The sequence below is a fragment of the Sceloporus occidentalis genome, unplaced genomic scaffold, assembly GCF_023333645.1.
Source record: "Sceloporus occidentalis isolate IW3139 unplaced genomic scaffold, rSceOcc1.0.p SCAF_47, whole genome shotgun sequence".
Classification (NCBI taxonomy): domain Eukaryota; kingdom Metazoa; phylum Chordata; class Lepidosauria; order Squamata; family Phrynosomatidae; genus Sceloporus; species Sceloporus occidentalis.
Window position 1 is genome coordinate 4,815,908 of NW_028317027.1, and position 27,855 is coordinate 4,843,762.

General features: G+C 40.2%; 1 pseudogene; it reads right to left on the reverse strand.

The window, feature by feature from the left end:
- Positions 1 to 1,370: 1,370 nt before the first annotated feature.
- Positions 1,371 to 3,170, reverse strand: LOC149289264 (general transcription factor II-I repeat domain-containing protein 2B pseudogene; annotated as a pseudogene).
- Positions 3,171 to 27,855: the final 24,685 nt, after the last annotated feature.

A 27,855-nucleotide genomic window follows, 5' to 3' on the forward strand; every position in this document is an offset into this window, starting at 1 on the left:
ATTCAGGCGGTCAAGGCAGCTGTCTGACACCTGGTACTAAGACCTACTCTGGGAAGGGAAGACTAATTAAGGTCTAAATAGGCATACAACAATACAGACAAATCAGCAACGCATATGTAGTTCTAGAACAAGACATTACCAGACCTCACTGTGTGTAATATTTTTCTGTAATTAATGCATTTTCTTCAATGTAGAAGTAACCCTGGCACGTGGCTGAGGCATGTGACATTTTTAAATAGTTTAGCCCAGTTAAGCTCTGAAAGAAGGCTTATGAGGAGGTCATGTCCATTGTAAACTAAAAGACTGATACAATGAGCAATTACTTTAAAAATGGGGATAATGGTACTTCAGTGGATATCATACAGTACATAACACAAAATTGTAGGTTCTGAGTTATTGTACTCAGTACACCATAGGAGATGTGGGAAGGAGACTTGGTATTGTGTCTGCAAAACTACAGCTAAAAAATATATATATATATATTATCCTTGTACACTCTATATGATGCTTTACTCTACAGAGCAATCTATAGCTTAGTCATTGTTTATGTTCAATTCCAATCTTCTCTATTTTTAAAGATCCGCCTAAACAGCATAATTCTCCCTGGCCAAGTATTATAATTATGCCTTTAATCATTGTCCACAATACAGTAGTTACAAGGAAATAATAGATTAGCTTATGCAATTGAAAGGATCCGGAAAGTCTCTAGATGAAAATCGTTGTTAAATAACATTTAATGGTACTCTGATCATTCAAGCAAATGACTATCTAGACCAGGGGTGGGCAATTAATTTTCCCATGGGGCCACATGAGAAATTGGAATGGTTTTAGAGGGCCAGACCAACATACGAAGGCTCCATGCACATTGCCGTAATGGGGCCGTATTCCAGCCGCCCGATTTGCGGCCAGAATACGGCCGCCATTGAAAATGAATGGCGCTGTAATACGGCGCGGTGAGCAACCGGTGTTTCACCCCGTTTTACGGCGCGGCCCCCGTGTCTGCCAATGGAGAGGGGAGCGGTAAGGAGCACTCCCATCTCCTCTCCGCAGCAGCACGCCGTAGTTTCGCCTGGGTTACGGCCCGGGCGAAACTACAGCAGTGTGCATGAGCCCTTAACTTCATTCTACCAATACCTGTATACTGCATACATATACTATCCCTTCTTAAAAAAATGGTAAATGAAACTTTACAATGAGTCAGTGAAAAGATAATAAACTTTAATGAACCTGCATTACAGTATATGCATCCTTACCATTTTTTTAAATCAGATATTTCTTTAATACATTTTTCAACATACAAAAACAGAGAAAAAAATCACAACAGTGACAAACACCGTAAACATTACCATTTTTAATGTATACAAAAACGTTCAATGAGAGAAATCTAGCCTGTTTTGGGCTTGAACAAGTGCATTAAAATCAGGTTGAATATCCGAGGTGGCTATGCGAAGGACAGCACACAGGTGATCATCACTGAGAGAGGATCTGTATCTGGATTTGTTGAACTGCATCATTGAGAATGTTTTTTCACATACGTAGGTAGATCCAAAGAGAACTAACATCCTCTGAGCATGCGTCCTTATGTGTGGAAAGTTTTCCACCTTGAGAGAAGAATAAAACTCCAGCAGTGATACTGACTTAAAATGCTCTGCCAGTAGATTGTCAGACTGCAGATCAATGAGTTCAAGCTGGGCATCACTGGGTGCATTATCCACACTGCATGTAAAGGGAGAAGAAATCATGTGCATTTCACTCTCAATTGCTTTGAAGTCTTGAAATCTTCTGGAAAACTCATCATGTAGTGCCCCTAACATGGATGAATACCTTTGGAGGTGATCAGCTGATGGTGTGACTTCTTTCAGTGTTGGCATGTGAGTGAGAATTTTGTCCTTCAGTTGACTTGAAAGAAACTTTCTCATGAAAGCTGTCACAAAGTTGAACATTTCATGTACAAAGAGGCCTTTGCCTTGCAGCTTGACATTTAGTTCATTCATGAGTGCAGTCACATCAACAGCAAAGGCCAGATCTGCCATCCAGCGTGTATCTGAGAACTCTGGGATGTCTTTGCCTTTCTGCTCACAAAACTCCTGAATCTGGGCTCTCAGGTCCCATACTCTTTTAAGCACCTTGCCAACACTGAGCCATCTCACAGCCGTCTGGTAGCCTATGTCACTATGTTCACTGTCATGCTCCTCCAACAGTGCAACAAATTGTCTGTGATTTAGTGCTCTTGCCCTGATGAAATTAACTATCTTAGTTACAATATCAACAACATGGCTGATTTTTAGCACCGACTTGCACAGCACCTCCTGATGAATAATGCAATGCAGAAATATACATTTCTGTTCTGGATTCATTTCAGTCACTTTTTCTTGCATCCGCTTCAAAAGTCCGACATTTTTCCCTGTCAGATTTGGACAGCCATCGGTTGTAACACCTACCAATTTGTTCCATTTTAGTCCTAGCTTGTCCATGGATGCATTTACCTCTGTAAACAAATCACTCCCCGTTGTAGTATCTTTCATTGATCGCATAGCTGCCAGCTCTTCCATCATCTCAAAGTTTTTTGTTATCCCACGTAAAAAAATAAGTAACTGGGCTGTATCTCGGATATCACAGCTCTCGTCCAGAGCCAAGGAAAAAAAGGTAAAATCATCCGCTTTCTTTTGCAGCTGAAGCTCCAAATTCCCCGCTATGTCTTCGACCCGTCTCGTTATAGTTCGCCTGGAGAGGGGCACATTTGCGAATGCTTCTTTTTTCTCAGGACAAATTAGCGCTGCAGAGTCCACCAAACATTCTTTGACAAACTCCCCATCAGAGAATGGCTTACTGTTTCTTGCAATTTTGTAGGATACTACAAAGCAGGTCCTTACAGCTGCATCCCTGGATGAGTGAAGCTTTTTAAAAAATCCTTGCTGACTTTGCAGGTTTGCTAGCAAATCTTCAGATACCCGTGCCCGCTCTGCCTCCGTCAAGTTCTTGTATTTCTCTCCGTGTTTAGTCTCATAATGGCGGTGCAAATTGTAATCTTTAAATACAGCTATCTGCTCTCCACAAACTAAACACACAGCTTTACCTTTGGTTTCAGTAAATAGATATTTAGAAGTCCATTCTTTGTTAAAAACTCGGCATTCTGCATCAATTTTTCTTTTTTTAATGTTAGCCGCCATATTTAAGGGTTAACAGCTAACCTCGGAAAATAGATTTTTTTAATACACAGTAGTATGCTCCTAGGAGAGGGCACAGAGAGCTGCCCCAAGAAGAGAGCTTAAAAAGTGAATATTATTAGCATTATTATTATTGTAATTACAATGCAAAGGGAAAAGTCCTGACACTTACCAATGACGAGCGTGGAACGATTGTCCTGGCACTCCCCAAGGTCCGCAACGAGCATCCTGGCACTCAGAAGTTACAGTGGCATCACTTACTCAGCATCGGGAAGCAGTGAAACTACAAACTCCGAAGCCTTGTCCATTTTGTTAACTTATGTGCTGTTTAATAAAGTTATTCAAGCCTACGTCATTGGTAGAGGTGCTTGAATAAGTAAGGCCTGAATAACTATTAGCACAGCACAGAAGTGAACAAAATGAACAAGGCTTCGGAGTGCATAGTTTCGCTGCTTCCCGTTGCTGACACCGGACTCATTGGTGAGTCACCAGGACACTCTTTGCGGGCCGGTCCGAGCTATTCAGCGGGCCGGATGTGGCCCGCGGGCCGTGCTTTGCCCAGGTCTGATCTAGACTAACAACTGTATGTGGTTTTTCTGCATGTTTTTCCAACTTTAATACTTGATTTGAAATGTTTCATTTTTAAACACAGTTACCAAATAGAGGGCCAACTACTATCTGCTGGAGTCTTTTCACGTCTGGGAAATGCATAACTCCCAACATTTCAAATGGCAGAAAAGGTATACTTGTTTTTAAAGTAGTAGAGTAGTTAGAGATATGACTAGAGGGTCAGCCTTTGCTGTCATTGTTTTATGTGAGTGTGACCAGCCATACAATGTTTTTAAGATGAAGGCTGCAGTTTTTATAAACTGACTGAATGCGGGGAGTGATTGATAGGTCAAGCATTGGAGGGAGGAGTTGAGTTTTTGAGAGATTAGGCTATAGGAAACATGCAGACATCCAGTTAGAAACAAAGGCAAAGGCAAGGCAGTAAGTTACACGGTTTTTGACAGAGAGAGAGAAAGATCATGGTAGGACAGGTAGATCTGGGTGTCATCAGCATACAGGTTACGATTAGTTTGTCAAGTGAGGTAGTGTAAAGAGAGAACAGAGCCTTGGGGTTCTCCGACTGAGAGGGGAAGGTGAGGAGGTGTTACTGGATTGGGAGAGGCTTAAGGAATGACACCCAGGAGAGAGCAGTGTCATGGGGACCAAGATCATGAAGAGATTGAAGGAGAAGAGGGTGGTCCACTGTCAAAAGTAGCAGAAATGTCAAGTAGGATTAGCATAGGGAACAACATTTGGAAAGGTCAGTAGTAGTAGTGGAACTGCAATGAGGTGGAAAGAGTTAAATGTAATACTATCCTTGTAGAACAGGATGGAGGTCTTATTTATAGTGATAGAAAACGTGTCAGGCTCAGAACGGATTATGAAGGGCTTAGCCATATTAAGTTTAAGGCAAAGAACTGTCATCCTGCAGGATATTCCTGAGAGCCATTTACACACTTGTGACTGAACTAAATATGCTTTAATGAACTCTTTTAAAAAAAAGATCACTGCACATTGTAGACTATAAACAATTTCATTATTTTCATTGTGTTTTTTCTTTTAGTGCAAAAGTGAGACCTAATTATGTATACTCACTACTCCTACTCCACTACTTTTTTTCTTTTAATTTAACCTATATATCTTAATTATTGATATAACATAATCCTGTTTTGTAACGTAATCTCTGGTTTGTATTTTCTAGTTACAGAGGACTCCTGTGTTACAGTCTTCTGTGTTAGAGGCTTCCTTACCTCCTGGTAAAAAAAGAAAATACAGGTCGCAGACATGAAGTATGTTGTAATCTTCACTAAAAGGGCCATGGGAAATGAAAGAGAATCTGCATGAAATTACTGGCTATGCCTTTGGTGGTGGCAGATGTGGTGTCCCAGAGATTATTTTTACTGATGGATTCAATTATGGTTTTACACCAGATGTGACTTTTCCTTTTTAAATGATATCAGATGATTAAAATGTATATGGCGACATATGAAAGATACAGAAAAATAATTATGTTTAACTTATATTTATTATAAACCAAAAACAAATAATAACTGATATTACTGAGTATATTGAAGCTGTTGAAGCTATTGAAGGAGAAACTCGTAGGAACAGTTCAAAGTATATTTATCCATTTTGTTATAAATATATAAAGGTTATGGACAATGTAAAAATGTGAATAAAACAACTTACACAAGCTGTATCCATTTTAATGTGATCACAATGGATGTACATAAAGAGGTTCACTCCATCTAAGATGAAGTCATGAAGATAAATTAAGGCCTCTGCCCTTCTTCTCTCTTTCTATTCCCTTTATCAGCTCAAAGTAATGTGTGTCTCTATCTTGTATAGTTGGTATTTTTCACAGTTGATGGTAATAAAGCTCTCTAGCATTGGCAGATTATAGGGTTTTACTTTTTCTGGCCATGGCCAAGCAAACCTTTATGGCTATAGAAGAGTACTGCAGTGTTGCTGTCAACCCAATCAAACGTAGTTTGGGTTGTTATCATGTGTTCATTCGAGTACAATCTCAGCATCCATGGACAAATTTTAAATGCCAATGGACTGATGCCAGTTACTAATTATGCTTCCCTTAGCTACTGGTGTTTGATCTTAACGCAAAACTCTGTCTCTGGTTCAATGTCCTTCTGCCAATTAATGGTAATAAGTATGCTGCCTATCATGCAACTGATGTTAATCTAATCCAATGTTCATAATTTCCTATTTCCTGTTCTGCAGACACAAGTCCGAAATATTTACATTTTATAAACTAAATGTTTTACTTAATGTTACACATAAATGTTCCTTGTTGTCCCCATAAACTTGACTCATTGAGGAACTAAATTAAACTTGATTTATGATGTTGTGCCTTTTATAATTAAATAAGCTTAAAATATGACAAATTACCAGAAAAATAGTCAAGATATAGAATTGCATTTGTCATGCCATGTGATAATAGCAAGAATGCATCTGAATCAAGGGGATAAATATTTGTTACAGTTCGTATGTTGTGAACGTTTGACAATTGCTGCTCAAAGCCATTTCCTAATCTTTTAAATTACTACACATTTCAATTGTCCAGAGGGGCTCATGACAGTTCTTATTAAACAAATTACCTTGATTGGAAGATCATTACGGGTCTTAGAATTATACTGGCAGTATTATGTAGGACTTTTTGTCAATGTCATATAATTAACCTTAACTGTACGTGAATTACAGCATGCTATCTTGCCTGCAGTTTGAATTTTCAATGTGTACACTTAATATGACATTTAAGAAAATATGTAATACTCAAGTACCATGGCTGGTCATAGCAATTCACTTTGTGCACCATCTTCTTACCAACTGTAAAATTGCCTGAAGTGAAGAAGCGTGTATGGGAACTAGGTCAGCCATATGTTGACCTTATTATTCATGGTAGTACAGACATCACCTTTTTTCTTAAAAGTGTTTATACTGAAATGTCATACCTTCTTGGCACTTGACCTTGCCATACTAGTTTTATGTCTATCTCATGCATGCTTAAATTATCTACACTAACTTCTACCATTCCTGCTGAAAGATCACAGAAGGGCTAACTGTTCTTGTAGTAATTGTTGCTCCAAACTTTTCAAAATTAGTTTCATCAATATAGAGCTAGTCATTATCTGCTTATTTAAATATTCCAGCCTTGTGCCAAACCTAAATCGCTTGTGACTAAACTTTCCCATCCTGTTACTAAAGGCAGAATACTTTGTAATATAGTTTGAAAATATTCTAATTGCTACAAGTAAGTAAAACTACTGTATTACAGACAATGAAATAGGAACAAATGAGAAAAAGCTTCTATTAAATGTAATGATAACATAAAATGAAAGTTGCAAAGATAGTTTTATCAAATTGCCATGCACTAGTGTGTGTGAGCGTGCATGAATGTGTAATTGTGCGTGTATGAGCATGAATGTGTAATTGTGTGTGTGTATGAGCATTGTTGTGTAATTGTGTAAGTGGGATGAGATGAGGTATGTGTTAGTGAGAATGTGTGTAATTTGTGTAAGTGTGTTTAAATATGTTGTATGTTGGGTAAGGGGCAAAGAAGGCACAGACCAGTTGTTTGAGGGCAATGATGGCGCTGTTGAAGTTGGGGGGTTCGGGTAAATTTTTTGCACCAGCGCCCCTGGTTTCTAGTTACAGCCATGTGTATAACAAATGTATGTAGTGTGTCCTTGTTTATTGTAACAGTTGTATCGAGGAAGTTCACGCTTTTTTTGTCCATTTTGAGCTGGATAAATATATGAATGTGTTCATTGCATTATGAAACATTCTGAGGTTGCCTTTTCCTCCTGTCCAAATCATGAAAATATAATCTATGTAGGGGTAGTATTTGTAGCTTTTGTGAAGTTGTGTGCCCAAAAATCTTTGCCATCCTGGTCCCCATTGCAGTACCTATTATTTGTACAAATATATCACTGCTAAAACTGAAGTAGCTTTTTGTGGGAAATAACTCTATGAGTTTGGTAATGATTGTAGGGTTTTATTTCTGGCTGCAGGTACTGTATGTGATAGGAACAGAGGACAGGAGAATTCTGTCTTTGTGTGTGATGTTACTGGACAGAGATTCCAAATCCATTGTTACAAGTATAGAATATGTTTATCATAAAATGTAACATAGTAATTTCACATCTACTCACATTTCAGGATAAATCTACTTTCACTGATTACCTCGTAGGAATAGTTCACCAACTGTTGGATACTTACCTTTGGAGTTATGACCAGAGTTGCTTGTAAACTTCCACATGTTGGCCAGTTTGAGTATATTTGAGTTGTCTATTACCACTTAATTCACAAGAGTCTTAACTTGCAGGAGGCCACACTTTTATGGATGGGGGATGCCAGACAAAGCCGGCCCTTACATGGTTCCCGGTGGCTCCATGTGACTCAGGCATCGCTTGGACAGGAGCATGTTTTTTTTGGGGGGATTGTATGGAGAAAAGGAAGCATTCATATGAATCTATCTGAATTATTCTTGCCTCTCAGTGGACTAACACAAAACGTCATTCCCCCAATTGCAGGAGAGGGTGTGCCCAGAAGCTTCTGACCTTTTGCAGAGGTGTACCAGGAGGCCAGGTTCACAGAGAAGCAAAGAAGACAGAAGAACAAGAAGATGCAGAGTAGTGGGAAAGGAGACAATGACACAGAAGCACTCAGTAAAAATAGTAGGATGACTCTAGATTGTAAGCTTGTTTGAGCAGGGCCCTCCTCACCTGTTGTCTCTGTAAGTCAAATTGTTATGTTACATACTGTCACGGACTGGGTCCAAGCTGATGGCAGAAGGACCCAGCGCGCCTGATGGTTGTTTGCAAGAGTCTCGATGCAGCAGTGGAGTCTGGGGCAGGGCCTGGTGCAGGGTGACCACACTCACCCAGGCGTTGAGCACCTAGGAAGTGCAGCCAAACACCAGCGCCCTGATATGGCAGCAGATGTAGTCCAGAATAAAACGAATCCTGCAGGCACCCAGGAGCAGGCATGAAGCATATCACACGGATCACGAGCAGGATGCTGCAGGCTGGGAGAATGAAGGCTAAGCAAAGGGTTAATGTAGCAGACACATAACACAGCAAAGGAAAGGGAGACCAGGCAAGAAACATGATATAGAATATACATGAGAAGTGGCTAGAAACAAGATATGAATAGAGCAAAATATAAACAGGCACTAGACGAGGAATAAACATAACTAGACAAGACATACATAGTACAGGGCACAACAAAGGACAGGGAAGAAGGCAAGGAACACAGGGGAAGGAGTGAGGAGCCGAAACCCTCGGACGCTTCTCCTATAAGCAAGGATAGGACATATTAACAGGGACATGGGGAGAGGAGAGAGGAACCGGAATCCTCAGATGATTCAAGGAAGAAGGGCAAAGGTACATAAAGACACACAAACATGACTACAGAAACTAGCCTAGGACTACAAGATAACTATTGGAGATTTCGTCACATGATATGGCCATAGTATGCTTAGCCCACCACTACGCCAAAGTACTCCAATGACGGTGGGTCCTAACGCTAATCCCTGCTGACAAGATACAAAACAAACCACACATGTAAACAAAACACAGCACAGAGACATACCTTAGACTGCAGACTGCAGACTGAGACAAACAGAACACAGGTGGGGCACACCTAATAAAGGAAGCAGAGCTGAAGCAAAGAGTCGGAGCAGAAGCAAGGAATGGAAAATAGAACAAAGCAAAAGGAAATCCAGGAATGGATCAAAGCAAAGCAAAGAAACTAAAGCAGAACAGATATGCAGCTCCGCAGCCTGGGCAGACCGTGACAGTATCCCCCTCCGAAAAGAGCGGCCTCCGGACGCGAACAGAAACAGCAATAGAAGGAAGGCCCGCCCTCTGACGGGAGAACGGAGGAAACAAGTCAACCCAGGAACCAGCATACAGAGTCCGAAAAAACGTAGGAGTCCTTCGATGACCAGCACTGCCGCTAGTAGACAAATCTCCTCCAAAAACAGGAATCAGAATGACTGTACGGGATTGAGGAAGTAGTCTCTAGCTGACATTTAGGGCCAGACGAAGGCAAGGTAGATAAGCCACTTGACAAGGCAGACACGGCAGGAAACCCACTTGCTGGGCAGACGGCAGGTAACCCACTTGCTGGGCAGACACGACTGGTACAGGTTCAAGCACAGGCACGGTTCAGGCACGGGTTCAGGTTCAGACAACAGGTTACCCACTTGCAGGGCACACGGCAGGTTGCCCACTTGGAGAATACTCAACCAGGGTAGCCCGGATACAGGCATTCATACTGGGAGTCCATAGTGGGTCGCTGGCCGCAACTCAGGAAACCCTCTTTCAGGGTACACGGCAGGTTGCCCACTTGGAGAATACTCAACCAGGGTAGCCCGGATGCAGGCACTCATACTGGGAGTCCATAGTGGGTCGCTGGCCGCAACTCAGGAAACCCTCTTTCAGGGTACACGGCAGGTTGCCCACTTGGAGAATACTCAACCAGGGTAGCCCGGATGCAGGCACTCATACTGGGAGTCCATAGTGGGTCGCTGGCCGCAACTCAGGACATGACAGGAAGCCCACCGGAAGGGGCAAGCTTGGCAGGAAGCCCACCGGAAGGGGCAAGCTTGGCAGGAAACCCTCTGGAAAGGGCACGCTCGGTAGGAAGCCCTACGGAAAGGGCTCACACATCAGGAAACCCTACGGAAAGGGCACGCTCGGTAGGAAACCCTATGGAAAGGGCTCACACATCAGGAAACCCTACGGAAAGGGCACGCTCGGTAGGAAGCCCTATGGAAAGGGCTCACACATCAGGAAGCCCACCGGAAGGGGCAAGCTTAGCAGGAACCCCCTTTTGATGGGGTGCACACAACAGAAAACCCCGTTTGATGGGGTGTTTGATAGATAGCCCTCTGGCCGGGCTGGAATGCTGCAGACAGGCACGGAGGCCCACTGGAAGGGCAGACGGATACGGAGGCCCACTGGAAGGGCTGACGCTGCAAACTCCACTCCGCGAACTCCTGACCATTTACCTGCGGCCATGTGTCACGGACTGGGTCCAAGCTGATGGCAGAAGGACCCAGCGCGCCCGATGGTTGTTTGCAAGAGTCTCGATGCAGCAGTGGAGTCTGGGGCAGGGCCTGGTGCAGGGTGACCACACTCACCCAGGCGTTGAGCACCTAGGAAGTGCAGCCAAACACCAGCGCCCTGATATGGCAGCAGATGTAGTCCAGAATAAAACGAATCCTGCAGGCACCCAGGAGCAGGCATGAAGCATATCACACTGATCACGAGCAGGATGCTGCAGGCTGGGAGAATGAAGGCTAAGCAAAGGGTTAATGTAGCAGACACATAACACAGCAAAGGAAAGGGAGACCAGGCAAGAAACATGATATAGAATATACATGAGAAGTGGCTAGAAACAAGATATGAATAGAGCAAAATATAAACAGGCACTAGACGAGGAATAAACATAACTAGACAAGACATACATAGTACAGGGCACAACAAAGGACAGGGAAGAAGGCAAGGAACACAGGGGAAGGAGTGAGGAGCCGGAACCCTCGGACGCTTCTCCTATAAGCAAGGATAGGACATATTAACAGGGACATGGGGAGAGGAGAGAGGAACCGGAATCCTCAGATGATTCAAGGAAGAAGGGCAAAGGTACATAAAGACACACAAACATGACTACAGAAACTAGCCTAGGACTACAAGATAACTATTGGAGATTTCGTCACATGATATGGCCATAGTATGCTTAGCCCACCACTACGCCAAAGTACTCCAATGACGGTGGGTCCTAACGCTAATCCCTGCTGACAAGATACAAAACAAACCACACATGTAAACCAAACACAGCACAGAGACATACCTTAGACTGCAGACTGAGACAAACAGAACACAGGTGGGGCACACCTAATAAAGGAAGCAGAGCTGAAGCAAAGAGTCGGAGCAGAAGCAAGGAATGGAAAATAGAACAAAGCAAAAGGAAATCCAGGAATGGATCAAAGCAAAGCAAAGAAACTAAAGCAGGACAGATATGCAGCTCCGCAGCCTGGGCAGACCGTGACACATACTACTTTTTATGTCCTGTGCACCCATTGTACATCGTTATGGAATTTGATATAAAACAATATGGCACATTCAATCTGCTTGGGGGTGCTGATAAGGTATTTCGGGTCAAAGATGGCACATACAATCTGTTTCGGGGCACTGGCAAGCTGGGGACAAAGACGGCACAGACAAGCTATTTGGGAACAAAGATGGCACTCATTGGCTGTTTGGGGAACAGACAAGCGGTTATGTGGCAAAGATGCCACAGAGAATCTGACAATCACAGACAAATCAGCCCCATGGCACCATTTTGTTTTAATCCATCACTGTAGGGCATAAGGTGAGGCGACTGGAAACCTCTGATGTACAGAGAGCTCTCATTTCAATCTATTAAATGTAAAGTTTTTTAACACTGACTGCAGAATATTGTTTATCCAACAAAGCTCTTTTGACAAAGAAAGCAATCCTTTTATATAGTTAATTAAGGTTAAGTTACAACTTGTTTTACAAGCACTATTTTAATTCTCCAATGACTGTATTAGTGACATGAAATCAATATGTTACAGGTTCATGTAGCTTGTCACACGTGCAGAGGCGACTGTAGAATAATCCGCAAAGAACCTTTAGTTTCTCTTATTCGCTCAGTTTTCTTGAACTTTACTGAGCAATAAGCAGTTTTAACATATAATGTAGAATATTAATCACAAAGATATGAATTTTCATTCAGATAATGTAAAAAAGCAAAAGAACATTACTGACATAGAACAAGAGGAAAATAAAATCCCAATAACACGATACAGAAATGTCAAAATCATTTTACCATGTTTGCGCTAAATGACTAGAGCAGTTTTTGTGGTTTTGCTATGTCTTTATTCAACTGTGATTTCCCACTAACTCATTTAGTGCACCCCCACAAAATATATATATATAAACCATCATTTAGTATGATATCTAAAAATGTGGGGATAATTAGGAAAAAAGGCAACATTTTCACAGTTTCACCTATAAAAACTACTGTAAATGTTTCTGTACCTTCTCTCACGGCCACTTCTGCTTCTGCCAACCGCTTCCGCATCTTCTTGTTCTTCATCGTCTATCTTCTCTATTCCATCTTCTCTCTTTTATATTTTATCTTCTCTCTTCTGTATTTGTCAGCACGTCACCGAAAAGCTCTGCAATATTTTCAGTTCAACTTTGAGCAAAATGGCTGTGCTTTCTGTGACATCCTCTCACCCAATTGGTGGATCAAACATTACCTGTCGCAAACTTATACCTTATACACAGTAGGGACACAATATGTATATAGGTTGAACTTGATGGACTTTGGTCTTTTTTCAACCTTATGAACTATGTTACTATGTTACTATGTAAATGGCGGTGCCCTAAGGTGAAATTCCACCAAAATCGTGGTACGTTTGGTGACGTCCTCCCACCCAATTGCAGGATCGGTCAAGAGGACATCACTAAAAGCACCACGATTTTGGCGGACGTTTAGCCACCGTGGGTGATTGTTATATTTGTTAACTTACCACTATAATAATTTACTGGAGTATATGTGATCTTCCTAGAAATTATTTTAGTGATATAAAAATGTATGTCATAAATATCACACAACAGACTATACCTGAGATCAATGTTGAGTGTTATTGAGTGTGGAGCTCTCACTATGTTCACTTTTTTATTGTCATTTGAAGTAACAGAAGATTCGCTGTTATGTTAAGTGTAGGGTATTCACCCAGTTAATAACTCCTGACATCATCTGTAAGCTGTTAACTTTTGCTGAAGAACCTTTTTAGCCAGAATGGGTCAAAAAAGTTTTACACATGAATATATAATAAAGTAATAAATACTTAATACATTCAATATTAAAGCTAGTGAATAGAACTGAACAACCAGAGCTACAGAATCATTTCATCCAAATAATGGCCTTAATTACATTAAAATCTTTAGTAAATATAATAAGTTAGAAATTTATCATGTGCTAACCTAATTTGTTCTAGGAATTGGCTCACCACCTTGCAACTAGTAGGTGGAACTCCGCCTGGAGATAACTATGCTGACCCCTGTCCGCTGCCAAAATCACCTACAATGGGTACGTTAGCATAACAACTGGGCAACTGATGCTCTCTGGAAAAAAATGTGCATAAAATTGAGAAGGAGGAAGAAAACCTTAAACTGAAGCCTCAAAGTCCTAAAACAAAGGAGACATCTGTGATAAAGAAAAAAACAGTATAGAGAGCCAGATGAAAGACTTTGAAAATAGCTGATAGTTAAGGGAAAGCCTTCCAATCTGTTTGTGTCAGTACTAAAAGAGAACAGAGAAGAGTCAACAAAGAATGTAATTTCCAAGGGCTCAACCGAAGAGGGAACCGGCTGGAGAGTGAAAAACGTAATGTTGGTTTCAAAGGTTTCTCACTTATTCTATTACACTCTGCTATCGGGGTCCATTTGAAACGCTGAGTGTAACACTGACGTGTGCATACTTGTAAAATACATGGCCATAACAATCGAATCCCTGATGGTTTTGGTCTTGATACCACACAAAAACCCACCTCAAGCTTATCCTTCACTAGGCTGATCTCTGCAGAGCAAGAAGAGAGAGGTGTTTTTATACACATTTTAAGATCAGTGAATGAGTGCTAGTTTGGAAGCCTCTCCCACAGAAGCCAATGCTAATAGACTAGCCAATTTGATTGAAAGTAGTCTTAATTGTATATATTTGACCAGTACATAAGGAGGGGGTTGATATTCCACATGGAAGACTATCATGATGCCATAGGTCTGAATAGAGAAGCTATCCAGTTAACTAAGATACCACCTCTCCTTGGCCAGGTTTGGTAAAAAGTAAGACAGGGATGATTCAGATCAGAACAAAGTGAAAGGGGCCAAGCCCAATTCATTTTTTTAACCAAGAAGAAGCACACCAACAAATACGGTCTATTTAAAAAAAAATAATTTTGAAATGAAGGAGAACCCTGAAATGAAAAAGTGGAGGGGCAAGGGAAGACCTGTTTTTTACCACCCAGAAAACACACTCAGGTGACTTTTTGCCCTTGAGCAAGTCTGTCCCAGATGGAATGTTGGGTAATAGCTGGGCTTCTTACCAAAAAGTCTTGTCTCTGTCAGAAGAGGATGGAACCTGAGCACTACACAACGATCCTGGGGTCTTGAGGATTGGTCTTTTGTCTGAAAAAGCTTAATAGTCTTTGGTCTAGCCACAATCTTGAACTGTGAGAAGCATGTCTGGCCTTATGGCGAGCACTAAGGTCAATAATGTTTGGGCTTAAGAAGTGTGAGCAAAATTGGTTTGGGTACTCAGTTCAAAGACAATGACTGACATAGGATGAATACATAGTAAAACAGCTAATCAATCAAAAGGAAAGTAAAATACACGTATTCTCTGGAGAGGCTTTTTACACATAATTGTATGTGCGCGTGTGTGATGAAAACAGATTTGAAATCGTATGTGCATTTTAAAATGATGAATCTTTTCATCATTTTAAAATGTAAAAAAGCAGGTATTATTTTGTTGCCAAATAGGTAGTGAAATGTGCCCTGTAATATATGCCCTGTAATATATTGTACATTACTAAATCATGTTTTAGTTAATTTGCTAATTTTTATACAAGATATTTGCACGTGTACAGTTACACCAAACACTAACATATACCACCACCATATGCTGACAAGCACACACTTGTGATGACACCATAAGCTAGCAGACTCTTACACTGTACAATAACACACACGTTAACAGAATCTTCTCTCACATGCTAAAGCTGTACGCTGACACACTGATGCTAACACCACACACTAACACACACTCATGTAGTTATGTAACACTCACACTCTGTAGCTTCTTTTTAAAGTTATCATCACACATATAGGAAGATGACAGATGCCATCCACATATAGCAATATATATAACACAGGCATTTTATAACTCAAGAACAAAAGTACAGAAAACATTTAAAAAAAATAGGGATATGCTTAAATGTGACAGTCCTTTCCACGTGTCTCAAAGATAATTGAGAATTGATTATAACCATACTGTACACAGATAGCATGTGATATATTGAATCTTGTGCTGATAAACACAGTGACTCACTAAAGGCTATCACAAACTACCACAAAAGAAACAAATAAAAAAAAAACTTTTTCCCCTTCTTACTGTTATTATCCTTACTCCTTTTCCTTTTGATGCCAACTAAAAACAAAAGTCATTCAGGCCGATAAAGATAAAATAAGGTAAAAGGTAGACTTGGGCACCAGGGGGCTCTTCGTGTTCGTCTTCGTGCTTGTCTTCGGAGAAAAAAAAATCTTCGTATTCCGCGAATATTCACCCGTTCCTGTCTTCTTTTCGGGCGAATATTCGTGGACATTCTTCGTGCTCGTTTCATCTTCGTTTTCTCCCGGCTCCGTAGCAGTGGTTAATACGGGGTTAAGAACACATCGGAGCAGCAGCAGCAGCAGATGCGTTTGCGCCGTGAAGGTATGTGTGTGCGACTCTATTGGTCGACGGAAGGGGGCTGGTCTGGCATCAACAAATGAATTGCAGAACTGCAGAATGCACCTCATTCGTTGATGGCAGGTGAGCCCCCTGCCGAAACGACCAATAAAGTTGCACACACGTACCAAGGTGTACTGAACACAATACACATTGCCCGAAACTGAGGGCCATGTTCCTCCGAGCAGTTGTCTTGTCTGAGACCTAGACAAATGCTCCAAGGAACTTGGCCTTCTTTATTTATCATACACAGTCACACATTCATAGATGTTTAATAAAAGAATAGGGATTATTTTACATTTTTAAATCGATTTTGGACCGCTTTTAAATACATGCCTAACATTTGCTACCTATTTATAATGGCATACTTTGCAACAACCCAACTTTTACTGGACAGGACTGGAAAAAAGTAGGACTGTCCACGAAAATGTTGGGTGTGTTGGCAGGTATGCGAATGGAAAAATGTTGGACAAGAACTAAAAAATAGCTTAGGGTTAATGTACGGTTATGTTTAAGATTATTAGCAGTGCACTGTTTTGGTTAAAGATGTATTATGGGTTTAGGGGTTTATTTAATTTTATTTTAAAGTCATATTTATTATTATTTACTTTATTATATTTATTTAATGTTGTAGTGCTACCCTACCCAGCTATACCTATGTGCACTAGCATACCTAGTTTAGCTAAATTTGATGGGACAGGAAAAAAGCAGGACTGTCCCTGAAAAAGTTGGGTCTGTTGGCAGGTATGTGGATGGAAAAATGTTATAGGGTGAAGTGTGAGTTATAGCGTTAATGCTAGTGAGTGTAGAAGTGAAGGCCAGGGCAAATAACAGGAGGAAAGGTCCTTGTGATTTGTGAATTGTACGTGTGTGTGTTATGTGTGTTATGTGTTATGTCACTGTGTTATGTGTTATGTTTGGTAGGTTGTGTATCAGACGGAAAAAAATGAAATGGAAATGGAAAAGGAAATGGAAAAGGCGAATGAGTGGGCAATCGGCGACCCACTCACCTGTTTCACCCCAGGGCAAAGCAACCAAACAACTGTCAGTCCTAGACGTTTGGCAGCGGACTTCCAGAGCTCAGACACTAGGCCCTAGCGTAAGCTGGCTACACTGGCAGAGGTAGCAGGCGTTGCCACACCGCAAACAGACGCAGCCAGGGGGGAGAAACTGCCCTTACCATTAGGGACATTTGAGGCATGACACTAGCCAGGAAGCGAACTGGCAGAGAAGAGACGCTGGCACCACCACCAGCAGCAGCAGCAGCAGCATTGGGAAAGGCGAATGAGTGGGCAATTGGTTACCCACTCACCTGTTTCACCCCAGGGCAAAGCATCAAAGACTGTCAGTCCTAGGCGTTTGGGAGCGGACTTACAGAACTCAGACACTAGGCCCTAGCGTGAATTGGCTACACTGGCGGAGGTAGCAGACTTTCCAAGCTAAGAGTTGGGTAACCCAGCTTGGGCAGATTGAATTTAAGAAAGGCAATCTGCTCCATCAGATGAGGTGCCATGCGTGAGTGCTGTGGACTCAGTATGTTTCCAGTCATAGAAAACACGCGCTCACTTTGAACAGTGGTTGGCGCACATGATAGAAGCTGCTGCGCAACCCATGAGAGTGCAGGCCACAGACTCTTCTTTTCATCCCAGTAGCTAAGAGGATCAACATTAGGTGCAGAAGGAACTTCACAGAGTAAAGTTTGACCATTTCAGCAGCACTACTCTCCTTTCTGCTGCTAGCTCTGTCAGATGGTTCAACTATACTCCCAAGTGCCTCTTCCCAAAACCCAGCTGCTCCACTCAGCTGTGTTGTGATGCTTATGACACTGCTGCTGATGCTGCTGCTAGGAGTAGCAGACCACATCATCTCTTCCTCCTCCTGCACCTCTCCCTCCTCGGACAGCATTCCCATTTTACGCTGCCAGTCAAGCACCTTGTTAACCAAGTGCTCCCGGTAGCTACTGAGAATATTGAATTTCATTGCTAGCTTTCCCTTAATTCTTGGATCGCAAAGGCACTCTAGCATCATTTCGGGACTCTCTTCCATGCGTTTGCGAAGGTGTACTTTTAGCAGATCCTTCAGCTTCCTGACTATGGCTGCTACGTCAGGATGTAGAGTGCCACCTTGAACAGCCTCACGGTTTTCAAGGAACACATCCATCTTGCTGCCTAGATGGGAGAACACTGGGATTACTTGGGCCAGACCAGCAGTGTTTGATCTTAAATTTTCAGTGGCATCCCTGAATGGTTTAATGACTGCCACTAGCTGGGCGATCACTGTCCAATCTTCCCTATTCAATGGAGATGTAATCCCAATATTATGCTCTGAGGCAAGATTATGGATTGCCCTCTGCTGCTCCAAAATCCTCTCCAGCATGTCTAACGTGGAGTTCCACCGCGTACTGACATCCTGTCGTAGGCAATGTACGGGAAGACCTGACCTCTCTTGCTCTTCCCTCAAAAGTTGGCTAGCCTTAACACTATGGTGAAAGTGCCCAGCGATCTTTCTGCAGCGGGACAGAACTACTGCTGCTACATTAGTTCCTTCTGACATTGCTGCCTTCACTACAAGATGGATGATGTGGGCTACACAGCGCACACCAACAATATGACCATCTCGCAGCGCTTTCACCATATTGGCACCTCCGTCAGTTACCACAAACCAACTTCAACATTGGTGCCCGCCTCTGCTCCCACCCAAAGGCTAAACATTTTCCTCATTGCATGCAGAATATTTTGGGAAGTGTGCTTTTCATCCATCACTTCTGCATGGAGAAGGAATGATCGGTAGCCTGCTGCAGCAGCTTCCTTAGACACACCGGGCTGCCACCAGTGTGCTGTCAAAGAAAGAAAGGCATGCTGCCCACTAGGTGCACTCCACAAATCTGTTGTGAAATGAACAGACTGACCAGCAGCCTTGGAAAGCTCCTCTTTCACTGCTGAAACACAGGACCGATACAACGAGGGGACAATGTTCCTACTGAAAGTGGAACGTGACGGAACTGTATATTGTGGAGCCACAGCCGCCATCAATTGTTTGAAAGGCTCCCCTTCAATCATTGAGAAGGATGCCCCTCCAACAGCAATGAACTGACCAATAAGTCGCGTTACTTTATTGGCCTGCTGTTTGGGCATTGTTCTCTTGGAGTAGAATGCCACAAATTGTTCCAGAGTGGGCTGGACATGCAGTGCTCCAACCTGCCTTGGTCTCTGGCTGCCAGCACTAGCTGCTGCTGCTATTGGCTCAGAAGCAGCTGTTGGGGTTTTTCCACTCTCTCTGGAGATGGTACTAGTTGTTGTTGTAGTACCACGGCCACCAGCTATGCTGCCTGCACTAAGTGTTACTTCTGCATCTTTCCCCAATAGCACAGCGTTGTGTTGAGTGCTGAGGTGATGCTTCATGCTAGCACTGGTAAAATGGCCAGACACTTTCCCTCTGCTTACTAGCTTCCCACAATGTTTGCACTTTCCATAGCGCCCTTCTTCAACATTTTCAAAGTGCTCCCAAATTGTGGCACGCATAGCCTTGGAGTGTGCCTTAGGTGCTGCTTCTACTGCTCGGGGTGGATGAACAGAGGCAGAACTAGTGGTGGTGGGACTGGTGGTAACAGTACTGGCCATAGTGGGACTGCTAATTGCTTTAACTCTACCAGATTTGGTAGGTTTTGCTGCTGGTGGTGGTGATGATCGTAGCAGAGAAGGTGGAAGCTCAGGGGAAAATTGTGCACTAGTCATTTGGACACTGCTCCCTGAGGAATCTGATTCCTGACCACTCATGTAATGCTCGGATGCAGCACAGCAGTGTTGCCAAAGCAGTCACAGCGAAAAACAAATGGATCTCTCAGGCAAGCTCTGGTCTTATAAAGGTGGTTTCAGAATTCAAAAAACAGCAGCACAGGCATTGGATGAGAACCTTAGCGTGACGTCACACGAGCGAGCTGATTGGACAGACGAGGATCAGCTCACTCCTGTTTGAAATTTTGGTGGTTGCGCGGCAAAAACGAAGACAATCTTTGATTCTTCGTGGTTGTGAGTCTTCGTCTTCGCCTACGTTTTGCCGGCACTGTATTCTCTTCGGCGTGTCTTCGGAACGAACAAAAAAACGGCCTCTTCGTGCTCGTTTCCATGTTCGCCCAAAGACGAATGCGCAAGTCTAGTAAAAAGTATTAAGCATATTCCTGTTATTCAGATTTGAAACCTAATAATTTTATAGGCAGATATTTATTTGCACATGAATAGTGATATCCATGAAAAACCATATAACCAGAAGACCACATTTATTTGCGTGCTACATTATTAGCCAGTCCATTCCACTTCAAACCTGCACATAAATGCCTCGCTATGCATTGTACATCTAGTTTATAATTAAATCGATTGCCTCTACACAAAATCAAAATAAAATGCCAATTTCTTCATCTCAAATTCAAAGCAAAATAATTACACATATATATATATATATATTATGATTATTCATTGGGGTCATTAAATTGTGTTACTTTGTGCTGTGCATATATTATTTTTAGAAAAATAACCAGCATTTTACTGTGTAAAACATACAGGAGGTGAGGCACACAGAAGTCATGTTTCAATTACTTCTACTTCTCCTCAACTGCTATTAGATGTGAATTTACTATTCAGATCTTAAAATCAAGTGACTCACTGTTACCATTATTTAATATAGACTAGATTTCAAGACATCACCAGTTTATGTTAAAGTCCAAGCAATTACTCTTAAGCTCTCGGGAGAAGCATCACTAGTGTACCAAAAAACTCCAATGAAAAGAATACATTAGGTCAAATTCTGATGGTAGTCAGACCCTCTTAAACCCACAGTACCCAATCTACCAAATCCCATAAAAAAAGTGCCCCAGCCTTTTCAGTAAAGCAACAGTAATCCAAATGCAGCCGAATATTGGAATAACCAAACTTAAACAAGCCCATTCACTTCCTAAGCAATTCAAATATATTTGGCACTTCTAACCACAGCAAAAATCGACCTATTATCTCCCATATGTCTCTCAATAAGTTACAGGTAGGTAGCAGCAGTGGTCCTGCTGCAGATCATAGGGCAGTAGCAAAGAATGTATCATTACACCCTCAGCCTTAAAGACCAATTGTGTCCTTTGTCCTGATAAATTTGTTGGCCGGTTAAAATTAGCTAGGACTGTTAACGTCGGTTACATTTTGTGTTGAAAATGTATGTGCAAAGAATAGCATAGTACATTTATATAACCTTTTTATTGCAAATGTGTAATTAATGGTGTATATTTTGCCAACAGGATGCAGCAGGAAGCAATGCACATATTTGCTTTTTCAATTTGTTTCATTATTAAAATAAACAAGACATCCATGCACATAAAACGAGTGTGTGCTTGTGTTTGCAAATGCCTACCTATACAGAGTATATGTACGAAACTGTTTATACCAGGTTCATCTAATCATACAATGTTTCTCAATTTTCTTTTCAAACCGAGTACCCCAGTACCTGATTACAACCAAGTTCCTTAACCATTAAACTTTTTTAGTACATTTTCCCATTTCATATTACCGGTATTAACTTTAAGAATTAACCAGGCTTTGAAATACCAACTTGCCATGGTTCAAATCGGAATAAATGTAATATTAATGTCTTAAGATGTTCTGCACACACACAAGTACACACACACAAATATATATATATATAATTTGTAAAACTTTACTGACCTAGGGTTTATTATTCAGGCATATTGTACATATAAATCGAACATTGTAAATTACATATGAATTGAGAACAAAGTTGTGTAGGAATATACCACAGCAGACCATCCTTCTGTTTACACCTCTCAATGGGAGAATAGGTTACAAAATGTTTTCTTTATTTTTTTTTATGTTTTATTTTTATTAAATGTTGAAAACTAAACTTTACTTAGTTGCAGAAATTCTAATAGGAAGGTGAATACATTGTGGATGCTTTTAGCTTGTTCCTTCTACCATTGGTATTTTATATGCACGTGTCTTCTGCTACATGGGCTGTTGTCATGGGAACATCTAATGTTAGATGAAATCCCAAATAATACTAATCTGTAGTCATGGTTGGGTCTGCAAATAAGACATGGATTACACATTCATACAAATTTATGAAAATCTGTGTTTTTCACATCTGTACAAATATCTTTCATGACATTTACCAAATAAAATTACATATACGCAATATAAGTTCTTGCTATTTGAAATCCATCGCGTATGACTCCTTCATAATCTACTGTGTTTAAATTAAAGCTGAACATCCCAATTGGTGTTTTTTCTCATTTGTATATCACAGGTGAAATCCCTAATTTACTTAATTGAATGTTTCCACTCTTTGTTACAGGTATCAATTTCTTAAGAACAGCAAGTAGCAAGATCACAATATACAGGATGTATAAATACTAAAGCTAAATATAAAGTTAATATAAAAGAATAAACAATTAAGTACATGTAAGCGATATTAACTAATTAGGCGTCTACTCTGATTTTCAAGGATACACAAGTAGGTAAAGAACTGATTTTTAAATCCAAATTGATCACTAAAGGTATATCCAAATGAGCTAATCTTCTAATCCTCTTTTTTTAACCTTAATGTGTCACCTGTCTCTCACCTAGTTGTTAAAATGGATTTTGGCATCAATTATTGTCAGGGTTTGACATGTTTCTATTTCCCAGACTTTAACCTGCTTATCTCTCTATCATTTTCTCTCCACTCTCCTCCTCTCTCTCTCTCAAGACAAAATGGAGAAGGAGCATGTAATAAGTGCAAAGCCTTAAGCTGTGCTGGTAGCAAAATTATATGTGTTGCACACATGGAATTATACATGCTTCTGTTGTGAAAAATCACAAGAACCATCATTTTTTTCACGCTATTCTATGAATTTTTCTTCACAGGTCTACTTTCCGGTGTGGCTGACATACCTGAGAAAATTATGTTGTAAAACCATTTATACATTGTCTCAATTATAGTTATTACAGCCATTCCTGGGCCTGCAATGCACTGTTAAAGGTCAAGCAGAGACTTTAATGACCATATGTATTTACAGTAACAAAGGCAGACTGTATGATGAGAGGCGTATTAATTAAGTGCAAGAGGACTTCCAAAATATAAAATTAGGCATTAAAATATGAAAAATGCATTCTAATATATTAAAGGTTATCAAAGTGGTTAGTTCACTAATCATTTATAGAAATATGTTCTACTGAAATTAACATTTTTTTATGCTAGAAAAGCTGAATTTTCATGTGCAGTTCATAGTTTAACATTAAAATACTTGAAAATATTTAAAACCAGTATTTCAGCATTAAGTCAGAACATAAACTGGGTATGTGTAATGACTCACATTGACCCTTATTCTAATAATTCCTTCGTTATTATAAAATATTTTAGACACCAATTGCATTACGTGTATGAATTAAAAACGTGTCACTCTATATCAGCGTACAATGGGAGTCACCACTATGTGACATTAGTGACAGATGCATTCTCTTAAGTACCATATAAAATAACAGTCCTGATCAATTCCAATCAAGTGTTAATTATAATTGATACCATGTATACTTCTAGGCATCTCATCTGTTTTTTGATGAATTGATTGGGAATGGCATTTACACTGTTAATGCTCAGGTCAGATAGCCAGGTCCCAAGAAATTGACAGCCTTTGTAATTGCTTTTAATAAAATCTTCTTTTTTTTAGAAGTTTATTTAAATAATCCCCCAAGCAGTTTCACATGATGAAATAATAATTGTTTTGTACTTAATAAACTATGTCTATGTAGAACATTTAATTTGTTTATTGATATAACTATTAAAGAGTGCTTCAATTTTAAAGATGCTATTTCACAAAGGTACAATAAATAAAGCTAACCTCCCTTTTTATTATTTTCACAACAGTTAAAATAACAAGTTTGTCATTTCTGTTGTCTAAATGCAAATATTGAGATGAAGCAATGTTTATAAAAGGACAATTCTTTATATTTTTTGACAGGACTGGTCTTTTATGATTGTATCATTTCCCCAGGGAGTATCATGAGAATTTTTGTCTTCTTAAAAGGTGTATTAATTCACTCGTTACTAGAGCTAGACCATGCACAGGACTCGTACCTGGGCAACGAGGTGCTTGATGGGCCTGGCCGTACAAGCCTGGGGTATTGTGAATATAAGGCAAGAATCAAACCAGATCGGAGGTTTTTAGAACAGAAAACATAAAAGAGCAGACTAGATGGGCTGAATGGTTCTTGTTTGTTGTTAAATTCTGTTTCTATGTCTAAATATGCACACTCTGCATATCTATTAATATATCATCTATTCATCTATCTACTATCTATTAATCGATTATCTATCTATTAATCTATCATCTCTCTATCTGTTAATCTATCATCTATTTATCTATCATCTACCTATTTATCTATCTACTTATTTAATCTGGCAATCTACCTTTCACCTGTTACCCAAATCAATCTATCTATCATATATATATATATATATATATATATATATATATATATATATGCAAACAAACACTTTATGGGGCCCCTGTGAGACACTTGATGAAGATGAAGCTTTTGTAAAATAAACATGCCTTCGCTGAGCCTGTTAGCCTGTGGAAGCAGAGAGCTCCCAGCTGTACAGGCTGTGAGTATAGCCGTGCAAGGCTAGCATCGCGTTCCTCCAATCAGCGCGCAGAGGCCGGATGATGCTGCTCATTTAATATGTAACACCGTGGGATGCTGAACTCCACTCGGTTTCATTCAGCTTTACGCTCTGAGCAAGTGACAGCTGCCTGAAGCAATGCTGCAGCTGAGTAAAAGTGAACACATCTTAAAGGCTAGAGACTTGTTCTTGGTCCCTGGTGTCTGAAGTCAGTTTTCAACATCATGGTTTACTGACAAACTGACTGTGTGTTACAACAGGCTACAGAAGGTGACCCGCACTTCACTTTTCCCCCCAACAAGCTTTTAACACGTTAACTGGTGCTCTTTCTCCATCATCATCATCTGGATTCAGCTGAAATAGCAAAGTTGTGGAAGTCATCCCTGTCTTCTCGCCTTCAGGTTAGTGAAGAATTTCACCATCGGTGTGACCCTTTCATATTAAATGGGTGATCAAATCCACTGTGAATTTAGATGGCTAATTGTGTTCTGTGTGCTGTTACCTTTGTCATGTAGCATGACTTGGATGCAAATTTGGTTGGAAAATCACGCGTTGATCTGTAGTCTACATACAAACCAATAATATGATCTGCACTATGAATACCTGTTTCCCTGATGATGATAGTAATAGTTTTAAGTTGAAGATTTCTAAACACGCGAACTGAATGTAAAATGAAACAGTAATGGTTATTATGTCTTTTGTATGCATGTCCCACAAAAGTTTTGCTATGATGATTGTCACTAATATTACATATAGTTTTATTATATATCGGATTTTAGGTGAGTAAATGCAACTAGAAATAATCTATAATAATTTCTGAAATAATCAGAAAATTGCTTGGTAACAGGCATGTGAAAGTGAAAAATACAAGTGCAGTCCAGATGCGTCTGGTTGTGTATTAATGATTTTCCCAAGACGTTAAGAAAGCCCCTGTTAGCCCTAATGAAGGTAACTTTATTGATTTTTTTTTTCAAGTGTTATATTTTAGTTCTATCATTTTTGTGTAGAGGTTCTTCAAATAACAGGGGCATTATTATTAGGAGCCACTGAGGTTCCAAACATGACCATTCTTTAGCTTTGTAGGGCAATTGGAATGATAACCTCCAGACGCTTTGATGCCAGAGACCATCAAAATATACACTTTAATTGGCATTGAAATTAATCATTCTGATCCCTGAGAACATATTCCTGATGGAAAAGTGCATCCCAGAAGGACACATGAAAATGGGTTTCCCCTCCAAAAAAAAGACTGTGATGTAGTGTATGTTTAGGGATCACCCTTTAATTTGTTGGCATTCATAAAAAATACACTAGATAACTGCCTTGTAAAGAATGTGTGATATCATAAAAGGTAAAGAAATTGTGTATAAGCTAAAATTGCATTTTTCATAAATTAAATTCAAATCAGTTTTACTGGCATGACAAAATTTCAGTGTTGTCAAAATAGGTAATGCAATAGTGTTTTACAGCATAGTAGAACATATGATTAAATAAGAGAGCGGAATAGGTTTTTATTGTGGATGAATTGGCTCATTTATAAAGTATCTCTCATTTAGTGTCATGTATTGACATAGTCTGCTGTCAGTCTTCATGCGATTTCCCCTTCTCCCAAGAGGAATAATATGCTTTGCATTGTGAAAGAGGTGAAATTTAGGATTAGGTATATTCTCTTTATCAGATGCCAGGATTTTCTGTCAAACAAAACCTACTCAGAATCTGTCTCTTTTTAAGGATTTGTTTAATAGTAGGTATGATGTCATGGTATAATCTCTCAGTAAGTTATGGTAGGCTTTTACGGTAGTTTCCTGGCATTATGTACTGTTCCTAAACAAAATGAAACTCATACTTATCCTGAGACTTACACTAACACACCCACCCAGACACTTACACTAAAACAACCAGACACATTAACACACACACTGACACTAACACTACTGGACACACACTAAAAACACACACCCACGTACTAACACACATACACCCACACTAACACAAACACACTGAACATACCCACAGACACCCAAACTAACATACCCAGACACACACAGGTACTTATTACATACCCAGACATAAACATATAATCAGACACACACACTAACATACCCAGACACGGACACATAAGCAAACTGACTGTAACATACCCAAGCAGGTGTTGTTACATTTGCAGAATATATGTACATAATTCTACATGGTATAATTCTGTTGGACTGCAATTTGCAAGGACTGGATATGCAGCAGGTCCCCATATTTCTACTGAACTAGTATTAATCTTTTTTAAAATATTTTATTACATTTTATAACTGGTTGAGAAAATAAGGAGTTAGATAAGAGGACACTAGCAATTGTGAAATGTATATTTATTTCTTGTTTGCTGATGTCTAATAACATAACTGTACAGGTTTAAATAAGGGCACATTACTTTACCAAGGGTAACTTAATAAGAAATGTGCATTTGTTGTTCCTTTTTATGAAATTGTAGAGAACTGGTGGCTATTTAAGTTATAAAATAAAAATTATAACTTAACACAAATTGTTTGTATTTTCATGGCTAAACCCATGTTCCTATGTCTAATAAAGATGTATTACCTCTGGCTTGAAGAAGCACAGCAGGGGGCGCAGGAAGTTGCCTTAGCTAGTGAAATTGCTCACCAATGCCATTTCTTTAAGTGCCCCACTGAAACGTGCACAAAATAGAAAATCACTAATTTTCTGAATTATATTCCAAGATGCCTGCAAAATCACAGATCTGTCTGTGTATAATATAATATTAACAACTGAATGTAATCAATGTCAGCAGGAACAAAGTACCAAAGGAACAAAGGAACCAGTAAAATTTTTAACATGCTAGTTAATTGATGCATGAATCCTTTTGCAGATGTGTCTGGAGACTCTTTGGGACATGTTTCTAAAAATCAGTTCT